The following is a 17,052-nucleotide window of genomic DNA, read 5'->3' on the forward strand; positions in this document are numbered from 1 at the left end:
CCATAGATACATAGATAAATTATTTCAGCATTGAAAAATCGATTGTTTCGTGAAACAATAGCGACAAATTAAATGGATAACTAGAAATATTGGTAAAAATAGAGCTGTCATTGATTTTGTATTTTACAAAATTAATCGTTGCAGATCTGGATCCCATAATACAAGTCAACATCAATATCATTCCAGTATTTTTACAAATGCATTGCAATTGCGCGTAAAGTCATAGTCTTTGCAGATATTTTTCAGAACGTTAAACGTCTCTGATCAAAATTGCTGTATTTTGCTTACTGTATATATAATTTTTTACATAGGTAGAAGATAGATAGAATAGATAGATAGATCGCTAGATAGATAGATATGTAGATAGATAGATAGATAGATAAATATATAGATAGATAGATAGATAGATAGATAGATAGATTTACCTTTGTCCTTTGCAGCGACTTTTGTTCAAAAAAATGCAAAAAAAAAATCTCCATTAAATAAAGGTTGCTTCATTCGACAAAGCATCCATATATTTGCGATACTGCACATGTAGTGAAATTCCTGGTGATAGTTTGAGATTTACAATATTATACCAATGCCAATATTATACCAATGCTCAATATACCGTGGTACATCCCAGGTAAGGACTCCCTCCACGCTTCCTACTGAACAGAGGACGACTCATTCACCCTTCTCCCAGTAAGCTCAACCTCAAGTTATTCTCCACTCCCTACGTACATCCTACACGAAATGGCCCACCGCTCCAGCTTATTCGACTCGGCCAGCTCCCAATCTGGCACCTAGCACTTTCTCCCGATCCACCACTCCCGTCAAAGCACCCTGGACACCATCTGCACGTCCCCAAACCCATTCAGTTTAGATACCTCCTACTCGAGCGGAGGAAACCCCAACCAGACGGGACACCGCACCCCGATTCAAACTAATCCGACGACCCACTCAAAGACGAATACCGATTTTGAATGCGATTCGAAGCTCCATACTTCCCTCACCTGTGTTTTGGCAATTGCTATTTAATTTCTTGATTTCTGGAAGCAATAGAAGGATTAATGCTTTCCTCTCGATATGGCTCAAAAGTGTGGCAGTGGCGTTAATGATAATTTGCATCGTTTATAAAAATAAATTACTGCTATTTATGAATGAATCCTTTGCATAGTATTCACCAAAGAGAAGGACTTGGTGTATGATAACTCTGGGGAAGGATGCATAGATACTCTGGGCCAAATTGAGTTTAGGAAGGAGGTGGTGTTCGGCGTCCCGAAAACATTAAAGTAGATGAGTCCCCAGAGCCTGATAGTATCTATCCCAGAATATTGAGCGTGGTAAGGTAGGAAATTACCTTGACATATATCGCTGTGTCCTCACTGGATACAGGTAACATCTCGGAGGACTGAAAAATAGCTAATGTTGTTCCTTTGTTTCAAAAGTGTAGCAAGGATAATACAGGGAATTAAAGGCTGGTGAGCCTTGCGTCAGTGGTAGGAAATTATGGAGAGCATTTGGCGAGACACGATTTACTCCCATTCTGGCGAGCGGCAGGATGGTTGTGTGAAAGGTAGGTCGTGTCTGATTAATATGATCGAAATTTTCGAGGAAATGACGAAGGTGATTGATGAAAGTTGGGTAGTGGATGTTGTCACCATGGATTCAGGAAAGACTTGTCAAGAACCCCTCGTGGTATAGTAGTAAAGAAGCTAGCAAGATGGACACAGAATTGGTTCGGTCATAGAAGACAGAGGGTAGCACTGTATGGTGCTTTTCAGGATGGAGGTCTGTGACCAGTGATGTTCCACGGGAATCAGTGCTGGGACATTGGTTGTTTGTAGAAAATTATATGATTTGGTGAAAAATGTAATTGATCTGAAAGGTAGGTTTGCAGATGACACAAAGATTGGTGGAAAGGTGGATAGCGGAGAAGACTGTCACAGGTACAGCAGGATATAGATCAGTTGGAGACTTGACCGGAGAGGTAGCAGGTGGACTTTAATCCAGACAGATGTGAGTTCATGCATTTTGGAAGGTCTAATACAGGTGGGAACTGTACAGTAAATGGCAGAATCCTTCAGAGTATTGACAGGCACAGGAATCTGAACAGGTGCATAGGTCACTGCAAGTGGCAACGCAAGTGAAGATGAGAGTCAAGAAGGCACACGGCATGTTTGCCTTCATTGGCCCGGGTACTGAGTATAAAAATTGACAAGTCGTGCTGCAGCTGAATAGACCCTTAATTAGGCTGCACTTTCAAGACATTGTTTAATCCTGGTCGCCACACTCCCAGACGGGTGTGGTGGAGGCTTTGGAGAGGATACACAAGAGGTTTATCAGGATGTTGCCTGGTATGGAGGGCATTAATTATGAGGAGAGGTTGGATAAACGTAGTTTGTTCTCACTGGAACGATGGAGGTTGAGGGGCTACCTGGATTTGGTTTTGGATTTTGTTTATTGTCACGTGTACCGAGATGCATTGAAAATTATTTTTCTGCGAGCAACTCGACAGTTCACTAAGTATATAAAAAGAAAAGAAAATATATAATAGGGCAACACAAGGTGCACAATGTAACTACACAACACCTGCATCGGGTGAAGCATACAGGGATGTAGTATTCATCAGGTCAGTCCGTAAGAGGGTCGTTCAGTAGTCTGGTACCAGCAGGGAAGAACCTGTTTTTGAGTCTATTCGTGTGTGTTTTCAAACTTTTGTATTTCCTACCCCGATGGAAGTAGTTGGAGGAGTGAGTACGCCGGGTGGGAGGGGTCTTGGATTATGCTGCCCACTTTCGCCAGGCAGCGGGAGGTGTAGATGGGCACATCGGATGGGAGCCAGGTTCGTGTGATAGATTGGGCTGTGTTCACGACTCTCTGGAGTTTCTTGCGGTATTGGGCCGAGCAGTTGCCATCGCAGTCTGCAATGCAGCCAGGTACGTTGCTCTCTTTGGTCTTTCTATGATGCTCTCTATGACCTGAAAGAAATCTACACAATTATGAGTGGCATGGACAGAGTGTATAGTCAGAAGCTTTTTCCCAGGATGGAAGAGCCAATTGGTAAGGGACATAGGTTTAAAGTGCGAAGCGAAAGGTTTGGAGGAGATGTGCGAGGGAAGTTTTTTGCAGAGGGCAGTAGGTGCCTGGAGGAGGTGGTGGAAGCAGGATCCATAGTGACGCTTCATGGTCGGCTTGACAAATACATGCATAGGATAAGAATAGAGGGATACGAACCCCGGAAGTGCAGAATGTTTTAGGTTAGACGGGCAGCATGGTCGCTGAAAGTTTCGAGAGCCGTAGGGCCTCTTCCTGTGCTGTGTTTTTCTTTGTTCTTTGAATTGTATATTTGTGGATGACTTTAAACCGCTAATATAGAATAATCGTAAATCTGAAAAAAATGTTACCTCATTCACTTTAACGATTGCCACTGTCACAAGCACGGAAATGAGAATGCCGCGCCAATTTAACAACCAGACCTTTGTCTTTAGACCAAACCCGGTGAAACTCTTCAACAGCACTCGTTTTCGTTCATCCGTTGCTTAAAACCTATATCCCAACTGAAACACAAACTTCAAAGTCGGATTATGATATAAATATTATGATATAATCCGAGTGAAGATGTATTTTAAACAGTGGGGTGTGGTTTCGAGTAGTGTATTCAGCGAGGCTGAGGGTGATCTACAACTCCAGAGACTTCAATTTTAAGACGGTATAAGTGGCAGAGGCGTTTGCGAAGGCAGAAGGCTTGGGGCAGAAGGGAAGAATTTGACTGAGGAGGTGTTGTGGACTGTGGAATTGGAGTTGGGAGAGTGTATATATGCAGTTTTAGAACATATAACAATACAGCACAGTACAGGCCTTTCGGCCCACGATGTTGTGCCGACCATTTATCCTAATCTAAAATCATTGTAACCTCGTTCCTTTCGATTTACTGCTGTCCATGTGCCTGTCCAAGAGTCGCTTAAATGTCCCTAATTACTCTGACTGCACAACCTCTGCTTGCAGTGCATTCCACGCGCTCACTACTCTATGTGTAAATAAACTACCTCTGACATCTCCCCTGTACCTACTTCCAATCAGCATAAAATTATGTCCCCTCGTGACAGCCATTTCCGCCCTGGGGTAAAGTCTCTGGCGAACCACTCTATCCATGGCTCTCATCACCTTGTACACCTCTATCACGTCACCTCTCTCCCTTCTTCACTACAGTGAGAAAAGCCCGAGCTCCATCAACCTTTCTTCATACGGCATGCCCTCCAGTCAAGGCAGCATCATAGTAAATGTCATTTGCAGCCTCTCCAAAGCATCCATATCCTTCCTATAATGAGGCGACCAGAACGGGACACAATATTCCAAGTGTGGCCTAACCAGGGTTTTATAAAGCTGCAGGAAAACCTCGCGGCTCTTAAACTCAATTACGCTGTTAATGAAAGCCTACACACCATACGCTTTCTTAACAACCCTATCAACCTAGGTGGCAACTTTGAGGGATCTATGTACGTGGATCCCAAGATCCCTCTGTTCCTCCACACTTCCAAGAATCCTGCCTTTACCCCTGTATTCAGCATTCAAATTCGACCTTCCAAAATGAATCACTTCACATTTGTCCAGGTTGAACTCCATCTGCCACTTATCAGCCCAGCTTTGCATCCCTGTAAATGTCCTGTTGTAACCTGCAACAACCCTCGACACTATCTACAACTCCACCAACCTTCGTGTCGTCGGCATAATTACTAACCCACACTTCCACTTCCTCATCCAAGTCATTTATAAAACCACAAATATCAGAGGTCCCAGAACAGATCCTTGCGGGACAATACTGGTCACCGACCTCCAGGTGGAATACATTCCATCCACTACCACTCGCTGTTTTCTTTTGGCCACCAAATTCTGTATACAGAGAACCAAATTTCCCAGTATCCCATGCTCCCTAACTTTCTGAATGAGCCTACCATGGGGAACCTTATCAAATGCCTTACTGAAATCCATATACACCGCATCCACTGACCGACATTCATGAATGTGTCTCGTCACTTCCTCAAAGAATTCAATGAGGCTTGTAAGGCATGGCCCGCCGTCAAAAAGCCATGCTGACAATCTTTAATCAAACTATGCTTTTCGAAATAATCATTAATCCTGTCGCTCGGAATCCTTTCCAATATTTTGTCCAACACAGACGTATGACTGACTAGAACAACAAAGAACAAAGAACAAATAAATGTACAGCACAGGCACAGGCCCTTCGGCACTCCAAGCCCGTGCCGACCATGCAGCCCGACTAAACTACAATCTTCTACACTTCCTGGGTCCGTATCCCTCTATTCCCATCCTTTTCATGTATTTGTCAAGATGCCCCTTAAATGTCACTATCGTCCCTGCTTCCACCACCTCCTCCGGTCGCGAGTTCCAGGCACCCACTATCCTCTGCGTAAAAGACTTGCCTCGTACATCTACTCTAAACCTTGCCCCTCTCACCTTAAACCTATGCCCCCTAGTAATTGACCCCTCTACCCCGGGGAAAAGCCTCTGACTATTCACTCTGTCTATGCCCCTCATAATTTTGTAGACCTCTATCAGGTCGCCCCTCAACCTCCTTCGTTCCAGTGAGAACAAACCGAGTTTATTCAACCGCTCCTCATAGCTAATGCCCTCCATACCAAGCAACATTCTGGTAAATCTCTTCTTCACCCTCTCTATAGCCTCCACATCCTTCTGGTAGTGTGGCGACCAGAATTGAACACTATACTCCAAGTGTGGCCTAACTAAGGTTCTCTACAGCTGCAACATGACTTGCCAATTCTTATACTCAATGCCCCGGCCAATGAAGGCAAGCATGCCGTATGCCTTCTTGACTACCTTCTCCACCTGTGTTGCCCCTTTCAGTGACCTGTGGACCTGTACTCCTAGATCTCTTTGACTTTCAATACTCTTGAGGGTTCTACCATTCACTGTATATTCCCTACCTGCATTAGACCTTCCAAAATGCATTACCTCACATTTGTCCGGATTAAACTCCATCTGCCATCTCTCCGCACAAGTCTCCGAACAATCTAAATCCTGCTGTTTCCTCTGACAGTCCTCATCGCTATCCGCAATTCCACCAACCTTTGTGTCGTCTGCAAACTTACTAATCAGAATTACTAGTCTGCAATTCCCAGGGAATTCCCTATTCCCTTTCTTGAACAGGGGAACAACATTCGCCTCCCTCCAATCATCCGGTACTACTCCAGTGGAGAGTGCGGACGCAAAGATCATCGCCAACGGCGCAGCAATCTCCTCCCTCGCTTCCCGTAGTAACCTTGGGTGTATCTCGCCAGGCCAAGGTGGCTTACCTATCCTGATGCTTTTCAAAATTTCCAGCACATCCTCCTTCTCGATATCAACCTGTTCGAGTCAATTAACCTAGTTCACACTGTTCTCATGAGTAACAAGGTCCCTCTCTCTCGTGAATTCTGAAGCAAAATATTCATTAAGAACCTCCCCTAACTCCTCAGACTCTAGGCACATGTTCCCTCAACTAGCCCTGACCGGCCCTACTCTCACTCTGATCGTCCTCTTATTTTTCTCATAAATGCAGAACGCCTTGGGTTTTTGCATCATCCCTCCCGCCAGGGCTTATTCACTTCTAGTCCCCTTCTAGCTCTCCTAAGTCCATTTTTGAGTTCCTTCCTGGCTACCTTGGCACCCTCCAAAGCCGTGCCAAATCCTTGCTTCCTAAACCTTACATAAGCTTCCTTCTTCCTCTTGATGAGAAGATCCACTTCTCTTGTCATCCAAGGATCCTTCACCTTACCATTTATTCCTCGTCTCAGTGGGACAAATCTTTCGAGCACTCTCCGTAAGTGTACCTTAAACAACCCCCACATTACTGCTGTTCATTTTCCCAAGAACAACCGTTCTCATGTTATGCTCCTCAGCTCCTGTCTACTGGCAGTATAATTTACCCTCCCCAATGAAATCACTTCCCATACGGTCTGTTCCTATCCCTCTCCCATGACTATGGTAAAGGTCAAGAAGTTGTGGTCACTGTTACCGAAATGCTCTCCCACCGAGACATCTGAAAACTGGACTGGTTCGTTGCCAAACACCAAATCCAATTTGGCCTCCCCCCACCTCCCCCCCCCCCCCCCAAGTCGGCCTATCTACAAGTTGAGTCAGGAATCCTTCCTGTACACACCTGGAAAAATCTGCTCCATCCAAACCATTTACAGTAAGGAGGCTCAAATCAAGGGACGTTGAAGTCACCCAAGACAACAACTCTGTTACTTCTGCACCTTTCCAAGATCTGTAGCCCAATCTGTTCCTCTATCTCTCTGCTGCTATTGTGGGGTTTATTGAAAATTTCCAATAAAGTGACTGTTCCTTTCTTGTTTCTGACTTCCACCATACTGACTCAGTAGACAAACCCTCCTCGGCTTTTTCCTTTTCTGCAGCTGTGATGCACTCCCTAATTAACAGTGGCACTCCCCCTCCCCTTTTAGTTCGCTCCCTGTTCTTCTTATAACATCTAAACCTCCGACCATCCAACAACCATTCCTGCTTCTGTGAAGTCCATGTCTCCGTAATGGCCACAACATCGTAGTCCCAAGTATTGATCCACGCTCTAACTTCATCGCCTGTATTCCTGACACTCATTGCACTGTGACAGACACACTTTAACCCATTCCACTGAGTGCAACTTTGCCCTATCAACTGTCTATCCCTCCTCCCAGACTCGCTGCAAACTATTTCTGCTTGTTCAACAGCTACCTTATCCTTTGATTTATGTTTTTTCTTCATTCTGTTTTAGAGGGTTTTTTTTATTTTTCTTCTTTGAAGCAACAGTTCTGTCTGAGATTTATGTTCGATTGCTTTCCTGGGAATGGGCCTGGAGGGGAGGGGAGATGTGGGCATGGGCCCTCGCACGAAAAAACATAAACCGGCTAGTGAACGGAGGTGTGTTAGGGGGGGGGGGGCGGCTGCGGACATTGAAGCCTGGTGAGCCGGTTTCAATGGGCTTAGTTGGTGTGAAAAGGGGGGAGGGGCGATACTGGGTGAGGCTTTGTCGAGAGGAAGTCAAGGGAAGATTCTGGGAGGAGAAATGGTTGTTCGATGTTAACACTGGATAGGGGCGTTTCAGGCTCATATGGCGGGGCCCTGAGTTGTGATGATGGTTGTTAGAAAGAGAGGGAGCGGAGAGAGCCCGTGTTATTAAAGTTACATGGAGCGTGAGGGGTTGGGAGGTCAAGGGTGCTTGCGCATCTGGAAAGCTTGGAGGCTGGTGTGGCGATACTACAGGAGACACACTTGAAGGTGAAGGATCAGGTGATGCTTAGGAAGAGTTGGCTTCGTCAGGTGTTTCATTCGAGTTTTGATGGCAGGGCGTGGCGAGTGGCTGTCCTGGTTAGTAAAATTGTGCAGTTCCAAATGGAGAAAGTGGTGGAGGAACAGGGAAGTAGTGACAGGGACACTTTGGGGGTAGTTTAGTGGAGTTGATAAGCGTGTGTGGTCCAATGGGATGATCTAGGGTTTGTAAGGAATGTGTGCTGGGCCATTCCCGACTTAAATTCACATGAATTTATACTGGGTGGAGACTGGAACTTGATGCAGGAGCCAATATTGGGCAGGTCGCGGCCGCGGTCACTTGCCCATCCTGCGGGCTGGGGGGGAGGGTGGTGTTCTCTGGACTTATGGTGGAAATGGGAGGAGTGAACGCTTGGAGGTTCTTGCACCCGGGGGAGCGGGAGTATTCGTTATTCTCTTCCATGCATAAGGTCTACTCACGGAAAGATTTGCTTGCGGTGGAGAAGGCACTTTTGGCCGGGGTCAAAGGGTCGGAATATTCGGCAATTGCAATATCAGATCAGGCGCTGCATTGGGTGGACATGGTGTTGTAGAAGGGAGCAGTACAGAGGCCGGCGGGGAGCTTAGATGAGGGCTTGTTGGGGGACCGAGTGTTTTGTGATTTCATTGGGAAAATAATTGAGGAATACGTGGGGTTTATTTGTATGAGGGAGGTGTCGAATGCGGTGGTATGGGAAGCTTGAGAGCAAGGGTGAGGGGATAGGTGAAATAGTTTAAGGCAAAGGTGGACAAGGCGGAGAGGCTGAAATGACAACAGTTAATAGTTGAGGTGGACAGGAAGTGTGCAGAGGAAGTGGATCTAACACTGTTGGAAAAGAGGAAGGAGTTGCAGACGAGATTTGATCGGCTGTCCACAAGGAAAGCAGTGCGCCAATTGAGACGGGCGAGAGGAGCAGTCTACTCGTATGGGGAGAAGAAAGGGCGAATGCTGGCAGGCCACCTTCGGAGGGAGGTGGCAACAAGGGAAATTGTTCAGCTGCGGGATAGGGGAGGGAAGTTGTTCGTGGCTCCGCACCAGATTAATCGTGTGTTTGAGGAGTTTTATGAGAGATTGTATAGGTCGGAACCACTGGGGGACGAGCGGGGGATGCAGAATTCCTGGATGGGTCGGAAGTTGCAGGAGGAGGAAAGTGCCACATTGGAGGGGTCAACAGGGGAGGAGCAGATAAAGGATGTGATTGGGAGGATGCAGTCGTGAAGGTAGCAGGGCCGATTGGGTTTCCAGTGGAGTACTGTAATAAATTTAGGGATACGTTGGCGCCGCTGATGGTGGGGATGTTTGAGGAGGAGAGAGGGAAGAGGGTGTTGACACAAACTTTGGGGCAGGCATCGATCCTCATGTTGATCAAGAAGGATAAGGATCCGACAGGATGTGGGCCGTTTCGGCCCATGTCACTCTTGAATGTGGATGCAAAGGTGTTGGTAAAGGATTTGGCGGGTAGGTTGGAGGAGTATCTCCCGAAGGTAATTTGGGAAGATCACACGAGGTTTGTGAAAGAGAGGCAGTTCTTTTCGAATATTAAGTGGGTGTTGAATGTAGTTATGGCACCGGCGGATGGGAGGGAGACAGAAGTGGTGGCACCGTTGGATGACGCTGAGAAGGTATTTGACTGGGCAGAGTGGAGGTATTTGCTGGTGGTTTTGGAGCGGTTTGGGATTGGACCGCGATTTGTGAAGTGTGTAAGATTACTATATAGGGAGCCGAGGGTGATTGTCTGCACGATTAATATGAAGTGGGGGTATTTTGCTCTGCGCCGAGGGACCAGGTCGGGATGTCTTGCGTCTCCCCTATTGTTTGCACTGGCGATTGAGCCTTTGGCTATCGCGTTGAGGCGTTTCGGGGTGTGGAAGAGGGAGTGAGGGGGGAGGGGCTTGAGCACTGAGTATCTGTACTCAGACGATTTGTTATTGTGTCTGTCGGAACCGTATGGGTCGATGAGTGGTACGCTGGAGCTGCTTCGCGTGTTTTGGTCTTTTTCGGGTCTAAGCAACATTTTGACAAAAGCGAATATTTTATCGTGTACCGACCGGGGCTTCAGCCGCCTGGTTGGGCGGGGGGGGGGGGGGGGAGGCATGCCGTATGGCGAGACTCACTTTAGATAACTGGGGGAGCAGGTGGCACGGGATTGGGGCTTCGTAGGTATAATAGATTATCATAGAATTTACAGTGCAGAAGGAGGCCATTCAGCCCATCGAGTTTGCACCGGCTCTTGGAAAGAGCACCCTACCCAAGGTCAACACTTCCACCGTATCCCCATAACCCAGTAACCCCACCCAACACTAAGGGCAATTATGGACGCTAAGGGCAATTTATCATGGCCAATCCACCTAATCTTCACATCTTTGGACTGTGGGAGGAAACCGCAGCACCCGGAGGAAACCGACGCACACACGGGGAGGATGTGCAGACTCCGCACAGACAGTGACCCAAGCCAGAATCGAACCTGCGACCCTGGCGCTGTGAAGCAATGGTGCTATCCACAAAACTACCGTGCTGTTTGGTGGGACGGTGAAAGCGGACTTGTCAGTGTGGGATGGTCTTCCCTTGTTGTTGGGGGGTTGGGTACAGGCAATTGACATGAATGTATTGCCGCGGTTTTTGCTCATTTTTCAGTGCCTTCTGATCTTTCGGCCAAATGTGTTTTTTAAGGAAGTGGAAAAGATAATTAACTCGTTTATTTGGGGGCGGGGTGTTGCTCGGTTTAGGAAAGTGCTGTTGCAGATAGGATGGCAAACCGGGGGTTGAGTCTGCCGAATTTACTGTATTACTACTGGGTGGTGAATGATGAAAAGGCGAGGATTTAGGTTAGTGGGGGGACTCCCACTGTGTTAAAATGGATGGGAGTCTGTGCTGGGGGTGGGGGTTCAGGTCATTGGCAACAGCCCCACTCCCGATAGCCCTTAAAATATTTGCGGTGTCCGATGGTCGTGCGATGTTGAAGATCTGGAGGCCGTTGCGCACACACTTTAGGTTATGGGCGGGTTCAAAGGGAATCTCGATTCGTGTGAACCATATATTTGTGCCAGGGAATTGGGATGGGAATTTTCGGAGTTCGGAGGAATAGGAGTTCGGGTATTAAATAATTTGTTTCTGGGGGGGCGGGGGGCGGTTTGTGAGTAGTGGAGCTGGGGGAAAAGTGTGTGTTGGGGTAGGAGGAGATGTTTAGATTTATACAGGTCCGAGATTTCGCTCAGAAGGAGGTACAGAGCCTTCCGGTTTGCAAGCCTCCACACTGTTGGCAATGGGGACATGGGGAATAGAAAACGGGGTGGTGTCGGTGAATTATGGGGTGATTCAGCGGGAGGATAAAGTATCGCTGCAGAGGATTAAGGCAAACTGGGAGGAAGAGTTGGGGGAGGGTATGGGCGAGGGGTTGTGGTGTGAGGTGCTCCGGACAGTAAATGCTTGAACATCGTTCGTGAGGTTGGGGCTGATACAGTTAAAGGTAGTGTATAGGGCGCACGTCACAAGAACGAGGATGTGCCGGCTCCTTGAGCGGGTGGAAGATGTTTGTGAAGGCTGTGGGGGCGGGGGGTGGGGGCGGAAATCACGTCCATTTGTTTTGGCAGTGTTCAAAACTGGAGGGGTATTGGAGGAAGGTCTTCAGGGTATCTCGAAGGTGGTGCACGTGTGACTCGAACAAAGTCCTCTAGAAGCAACATTCGGTGTGTCGGATCAGCCTAGTTTGGAAGCGGATGCGGAGGCGTATGGCTCAGCCTTCACCTCGCTGATCGCCCGAAGGGGTGGAGGTCAGCTTCTCCGCCCCGTGCCTCGGCATGGCACGGGGGCCTGGTGAAATTCTTGTGGCTCAAGAAAGTGAAGTTCGAGTTGAGGGGAAGTTTGGAAGGGTTCTACAATACATGGGCGTTGTTTATGATGCGTTTTTTAAGAATTGGATGACATCGAACAATAGCGGGAGGTGGGGATTGGGGAGGTTGAATGTTTAGGTTATTGGTGATTATGTATGGGTTGATGGTGGATTACTGATTATTTTTATTTCCTGTTTTGTATTTAAAATGTTGGCGGCTGTTTTAGTGTGGGTAGGATGAAGGGATTGTTGTTCAGGCGATTGCCATTGTATTTGTTATTTTTGATTATTTATTGGTGGGTGTAAATTTGATGAAAAAGTGAATAAGGAGAATAAAAATATTTTTTAAGAAGATGTATCTTGATAGACAAATGAACGGGCAGGGAATGGGATCGGAACACGTCGTTTGGGCAATAAGTAGTAGGTCTAAATAAGGGATCTGGATTGTCGCAGGCTTGGTGGGCGGAGGGACCTGGGCCTGTGCTGTGTTCTTTGTTCTTTGTATTACTTTGCATATATACATACAGCAGAATAAGGGCATAACATGCCAGATATTTGAATGAAACGAATCTTGAATGAGAGTCCTGTGTCAATAAAGCTAAATTATGAAAAACAAAAGGCAAAAAGAGAATAATGGTTTTATAGAGTGACAAGTCACCAGAAAACTAATTTTCTATGCCAGATATCGAAAGGAAACATGTTGGAAACATGTTGCACATCCCCGAACGATGATTTTCAAACTTTCTTGAGTTAAAATGGACACCGCTCTTCTGTAAATTTGTGCCGGCCTCTTCACAATTTAATGAAATTGAAAGAGTGAAAGAAAAAGATTACAGAGAAATAAGCCTTCTTTCTGCTTTTGGAAATTAACTGGTGTCCATACCAAAGACTAGAACAACAGGGCAGCACGGTAGCGTTGTGGATAGCACAATTGCTTCACAGCTCCAGGGTCCCAATTTCGATTCCGGCTTGGGTCACTGTCTGTGCGGAGTCTGCACATCCTCCCCGTGTGTGCGTGGGTTTCCTCCGGGTGCTCCGGTTTCCTCCCACAGTCCAAAGATGTGCAGGTTAGGTGGATTGGCCATGATAAATTGCCCTTAGAGTCCAAAATTGCCCTTCGTGTTGGGTGGGGTTACTGGGTTATGGGGATACGGTGGAAGTGTTGACCTTGGGTAGGGTGCTCTTTCCAAGAGCCGGTGCAGACTCGATGGGCCGAATGGCCTCCTTCTGCACTGTAAATTCTGTAAATTCTATGAAACAGAACAGCTCCAAACATTTCAACTAACCAAAGAGAGAACACGAATATTTGCAATGTTTGTGCCTTGTCTGATTGATGTGATCGTATCAATTTCAAATCAAGTTGTAAAGCGTGGGTTGTCCATGGGCACTCGTCATTTGAACGTTCCGAAGGTATTTTTCTAGTTCATACGAGACTGATGTTGTATTGATGGAAGTTAAATCGAATTTCCAAACCGAATTAGGAATTCTTCCCAAAAGTACGAAGCAGCGAATATTCATAGTTGTCAGGTAATGTATTTAAGAGTACGTGACTAGCACTGCTCCTCGAGAATTATTGAAGCATTGACTATTAAGCATAACGATATCGATGATAACACGAGCATGACGTAAGAACTTGTCATGTTCCCTCATGATTGCACAGCATTCACTTTAATTCGCAGCACCTTCGATAAAGAAGTCCGAGCTCAAATGAAGTAAAATATGGACAGCATCCTGGTCAGGGGTGATATAAATGCAAGTAAATGGTTGTACCTACTGAAATAAGATGTATAATTACCCTTGGCATTTTCGTCGTTGACATCCAAGAAATAACTTTTTGCGAGTGTAAAAAATGGTTATCATTTACAATAAAAGTTAAGGCAACAAACTAAGTCATGAAACTGTACGAGAGATACAAAGTGGACCATTCCATGCGGAGTAAATTATCTCCGGATTTCTAAAGAACGGTCTACCGTTCTTCTCAGGAAGAATGTTAACTTCCCTCGGTGATTTTATGGCTAACGACACTCAAGACCAGAAATATTACTGAGTAATATTAAATTACATGTGTCGATTCATTCGCCATTTACCTTTGTCTTTCGCCTCATTGTCAAGTTCTGTTTCGGAAAAACAGACACAAATTATTATGCCCTATTACGAATATCAAAAGATATGTCAAGTTACATACGCATAGAGCCAAAAGTTGTGATGTGTTAATGAAAGTAAATATTTGGAGCTCTGAATCATCGCCACAGAAAACACGAAGTATATCATGGTATAAAATAGAAAGTGTCTAACAGGCTTAGCAGTTCTGATAGCATCTGTGTCGAGAGAATCAGACATAGATTTTCGAATGCATGAGCTTTCAACTTATTGTGTGTATTTGCGTGTTGGGTCGGGTGTGGGGTCAGCGTGGAAAATAGAACAAAAGGAATTATGCCGTTCGAACTGATACAGTCAATAATAAAATAGGTCGTGGGGCGCAATCGCTTTGGTCAAGAGACCAAACAATATTAATGACAAACGGAGCTGTAATTTAAACTATAATAGCTGCAACCCAAGAGGGGTGGGAATAGGGGAAGGCATGATTAAGACTGGGACAATCAGTGCTAGGATGCAACTGCTGGCAAGTATGTGACCTGCAATTCTTCAACATCCTGCTGACACCAGAAGGCTGTAAGTTACCTGATAGAAGGGTGAACTACTGCACAGGTTTCCGTGAGCATCACTGCAATACCACACTAGTAAATTACAGAAGAAATTGCTTCAGCGCTCAACGGCGAACTCAGATGTCAGACTATCAGAAGCCCGAGGTCATTCTGGCAGCTGAACAACGCATTTCGAATACTGAACACAATATGCTGAACTGAAACACCTTCACTGTTTCATCGCGAACGAGTGTGTCTGAACTTGGATAATGAGAGATCACTTAACAGGACAGGTGTTGAATCTCCTGCACATGAATGTAAAAGTGCCGTTGAGAAGGGGCAGAATATTGGCATGGGGAGGTTGAGGCTCGGGTTGGCTCGACTACCAGCTTCAATAGAGTAACCGGTATTCGTTATACACGTTACGTCCTGCTCCAGATTCCAAAAACAAACAAGGATTTTGTGGCGGTTTCATGTAAAACGTTTGCTCAATCCGCAAATATAACCCAAACATCCCATGGCCGAGCAGTTACATTTTTCAACTTGACCTTACACTATGCCCACGCTCAGTCAGCTATATTATTCCATTTAACCTTGGGGGTGCTCGGAAACAGTAATTATTCCTTCTCTTAGGTATTTTACAACGTCTCGACTCAACATTGTGTAAAGGAAATTCACTCCTTTCTCTTTGTCACCATTCTATTGCCTGTTTAATACGTGGCTCATTCTTAATATTCACCTCGATTTTCTTCTGTTTTCGGGACAGTTATGCATTATTCTAAAATTCACCCTGTTGTGGAAACTTATGTCGCTTCATTTCGTGTCCAAACACCAATTATCTTTATTGTGACCCACCAACTCCTTAGTCATTAAATGTTTCCTGTCTTGCGTACTACGACGGACCTGTCATATTTACTTTCTTTTCTACACAAGAAAGTTCGACAAACTTTATTCACCTTGCATTTCTCCATTTTTCCCGTTCGACCGAGATTGCGTCGAGCTGAAAATTCAACTCTGTTTCTCTCCCAACAGATGCTTTCAGACGTATTTAGTATTTACACAATTTTGTGTATTATTTCAGACTTACATTTGCAGTATTTTGCTGTTGCACATGGCTTAGGTTGCTTCGTATTTTGAAACATAATGCAAGGCTGAATTGTTTCCATGCAGTGCCTAAAAAGAAGCGAGTTTTCCTTGTTGATCATTCGAACGTACTAAACGGTTTTGCATGAACGTCGAACATATACTTTACTGATTGACACAAGCAATGTTGCAGCGGGGAATTTATGTAATCATTTTCTTCCTGTAAGAATTTCACACACAATATTACAGCAGATACGAAGCAGCTACATCTGGAACCACACCTGGCAGTGTGTCGAACACGATGGGAGGAATATATATTCGGTAGTTTTCCCACCTAGATCTTTTACATCTTTCTTCAATTTAGCGATTTCTGGAAAAGTAGAGACAAATTCAACAATTATCCAGGCAAGCAATTCATATTTTGTTTACATTCCTTGCTTTGTGAGTGATGCATGTACTTTGAGTGACGTTGAGAGAGAAGGATGGACTCGAAGGAATTTCGTCTGAATATTGGTGTATATTGTGACTAAAAAGAGATTGAAAACAGACGACACCTAATAGAGCATATTGTATCTGCAGACGTGAACTGTTAAACCAATAGCCTCGTGAGCATAATAGATCACACACTGCATTAAAGAAAATAATGTTCCCTGGTAACAACATAAAAAGAAAATGCGGGTGTGTATGTTTCAGATTAAAAACCTGTGAAAATATTCAGATACATTGATTCCAAATTCTGAAAATACGTTCAGAATATGTATTTTTCCATTCTAATCCACTTGGCAACTTGTGCTGGAATGTCGGAATGATTAACTACGGGACGAAGAAGAGCATGAACTGAAGGATGGCACGGTGACACTGCTGCCTACAGCGTCAGGGTCCGAGTTCAATTGTAGACTTGGGTAACCGTCTGTATGGAGTTTGCACTTTCTCCCCGTGTCTGCGTGTATTGGAACATACGACATAGGAGCAAAATAAGGCCATTCGGCCCATCAAGTCTGCTCCACCATTTAATCATGGCTGATATATTTCTCATCCCCATTCTACTGTCTTTTACCCATAACCCGTAAACCCCTTGTTAATAAAAATATATCTAGCTCTGTCTCAAAGACACTCGGTATTTTGGCCTCCGCAGCCTTCTGTGGTAAAGAGTTCCACAGATTCACCAACATCTGGCTGAAGAAATT

General features: G+C 45.4%; 1 long non-coding RNA gene across 1 annotated transcript; it reads right to left on the bottom strand.

Annotated features, from left to right (window-relative positions):
• Positions 1–995: 995 nt before the first annotated feature.
• Positions 996–16,236, bottom strand: LOC140389400 (uncharacterized). The gene is made up of 3 exons (XR_011934380.1): positions 16,200–16,236; positions 14,225–14,251; positions 996–1,031 (listed from the first exon to the last, which is right to left on the bottom strand). It is a non-coding gene; the product is annotated as an uncharacterized lncRNA (long non-coding RNA).
• Positions 16,237–17,052: the final 816 nt, after the last annotated feature.

This window comes from Scyliorhinus torazame, chromosome 14, assembly GCF_047496885.1.
Source record: "Scyliorhinus torazame isolate Kashiwa2021f chromosome 14, sScyTor2.1, whole genome shotgun sequence".
In the NCBI taxonomy this organism is placed as follows: Eukaryota; Metazoa; Chordata; class Chondrichthyes; order Carcharhiniformes; family Scyliorhinidae; genus Scyliorhinus; species Scyliorhinus torazame.